Here is a 2799-nt window from a genome sequence, read left to right as displayed (position 1 = left end):
TGTGCTGGAGGAGTGCCTGCTGATGCCCAAAGGCATGGGATGCTGAAGCGGTGCAGAATGCCACGTGGAAGCTCGTTGGTAATGTGCCTGATGCACAGAATGTAAACCACTGGTGGTGGGGTGTTGAAGTGACAGGTGGGAGAGGAGACTCATGGTTTAGAGACTGTTTACATTAATTGAGCAAATAAACAAAGACTATATTGAAGATAATAAGTGCCAGGTTTCTCACTGTTGGGGAAGATACTACAAACATAGAAAGGAGGAAGACCAGACCGAATGCTAACATTCTGGGTTGAAATTGGAGGTGTGGGTATAAATTCATGTTTCAAATGTATATACTCAGAGATATAAAAATAGTTATAGGTGTATGTGTGTATATGTGCATGTATGTATTAATATATACATACATGTATTTTCCAGCCCTGTCTGCTAAGAGCACCTATAAGCAATTATAACCCAACAGCAATGAGCCCACCAAGAGCTCAGATAATAGTTTCCATATACCACCCTCCACTAAAGAAAGTGCTCAAAAAGCCGGCACAGTGGCTCACACCTATAATCCCAGCACTTTGAAAGGCTGAGGTGGGTGGATCATGAGGTTAAAAGATCAAGACTCTCCTGGTCAACGTGGTGAAACCCCATCTCTACTAAAAATACAAAAATTAGCCAGGTATGGTGACACGCACCTATAGTCTCAGCTACTCAGGAGGCTGAGGCAGGAGAATCACTTGAACCTGGGAGGCAGAGATCACGAGGCAGCGAGCCAAGATCACACCATTGCACTCCAGCCTGGTGACAGAGCACAAGACTCCGTCTCAAAAAAAAAGAAAGTGCTCAAGGAATAATGGGAACGAGTCAAAAGGGCACCAAGATCACCTTGAAAGGGGCTCCCAGTGGTCAAATCTGGGAAAATTTGAGCATCAAAATAAACATTGATAGTAATGGATCACAACCAATTATACAAAATAAGAATTCATGAGTCCATATTTGCATAAATAAATAAATAAATGGAAGATAGGGCAGATTATATCTACAAAGATGCTCACCACAATATATTCTATCCTATAGGCTACTCTTATGATGTTAACAACCTACCCATCAAGTGGTAAGAGCTACGTCTCCCTCCATTGACTGTATATGGATATTTATGACTGCCTCAACCAACAGAATACAGTGGAAATGAAAGCTATGTGACTTCTGAGGTTGTATTAGAAAAAGGCCATGCACTTCCACCTTGCTGTCTTGGGATACTTGCTGTTAAATCTCAGCCCCAATGCTGGGATAAAATCAAGCAGCTACATAACAAGGCCTCATGTGAGGGTTCTGTCTGGCATCCTCAGCTGTGGTCCCAGCCAAAAGACAGCACCAACTAGTCAGTCATGTGAGTGAGCCCCCTTGGAACTGGATCCTCTAACCCCAGTTGACTGCCCTAGCTAAAATACCACCTTGTCCAGATTGCAGATTCATGAGCTACATTACTGTTGTTTTAAGCCAGTAAAGTTAGGTCTAGCTTGATGTACAGCAATAGATAACTGAACAGAGGAGAAGCCCTTCTCTTCCTTACAATAGAATGCCAACTAATAAATGTAGAAAGATTAATGGGAATAAGAATCAATATTTGGCCACATAACTACTGGTTGATTCAGGCAGCTGAGGGTGTTTGGTACAGGATAGATAAGAAACAGGATGTTGGGATAATCTGGGAATAGCTCCCCACAAAATACTGATGAATTATAGAGAAAAAAAGTGACACTGTTATGCTACAGAAACCAGCAGACACCAATAAACCAGGTGATTAGAGTTAACACTACCAGTGACAGGACAGGTTGGCATTGTGGGCCCTCTGACATAATGCACCAAGAAGAACATAGCATTGTTTCCAGGGTATTCCTAAGAAAACGTGGCCTGAGTCTAGTCACGAGGAAACGCGGTTCATTCTATGAAATGTAAAATCAGTAGTTGCTAAAACTGTTGAAGACATGAAAGACACGAAAACTCTATGGAACTATCTCAGATTGAAGGAGCCTGAAGAGAAAGGACAACTAAATATTGGATGGACGTTGCTGACAACTAATTGCTGGTAACTAAGCGTTCCTGAATTGTTGGGACAGTCAGCAAAGTTTTAATTGGGTCTGCAGATTGAATGGTAGTGTTGTACCAATGTGGATTTCCTGACCTGGAGAGCTGTGTGCTGATAGGTTAGGAGACAGGACTTGCTAGGGGAAATACACACTGGAATTTTTGTTGTTGTTGTTGTTGTTGGGGGACAAAGTCTCACTCTGTCGCCCAGGCTAGAGTGCAGTGGCATGATCTTGGCTCACTGCAACCTCCGCCTCCCGGGTTCAAGTGATTCTCCCACCTCAGCCTCCTGAGTAGCTGGGACTACAGGCTCATGCCACTAAGCCCAGTTAATTTTTGTATTTTTAGTAGATACAGGGTTTCACCATGTTGGTCAGGCTGGTCTCGAATGCCTGACCTCATGATCCACCCACCTCAGCCTCCCAAAGTTCTGGGATTACAGGCATAAGCCACCGCGCCTGGCTCACACTGGAATATTTAAGGATCATAGAAAATCATGTCTTCGGCTTACTCTCAAGTGGTTCAGAAAAAGACTAATGTATGTATATATATGATGTTCACATATATTTATATATAATAATGTTTACATATATGAGAAAAAGAGAGCAAATGCAGTAAAATGTTAACAAGAATCTAGGTGAAAGAGATATGGAAGTAATTTGCACTGCACTTGTAACTTCTCTGTAGGTTTGAAAATATTTCAATATGCAGTATTTTTTA

This window comes from Callithrix jacchus, chromosome X, assembly GCF_049354715.1.
Source record: "Callithrix jacchus isolate 240 chromosome X, calJac240_pri, whole genome shotgun sequence".
Classification (NCBI taxonomy): domain Eukaryota; kingdom Metazoa; phylum Chordata; class Mammalia; order Primates; family Cebidae; genus Callithrix; species Callithrix jacchus.
Note: the sequence above shows the minus strand (reverse complement) of the source record.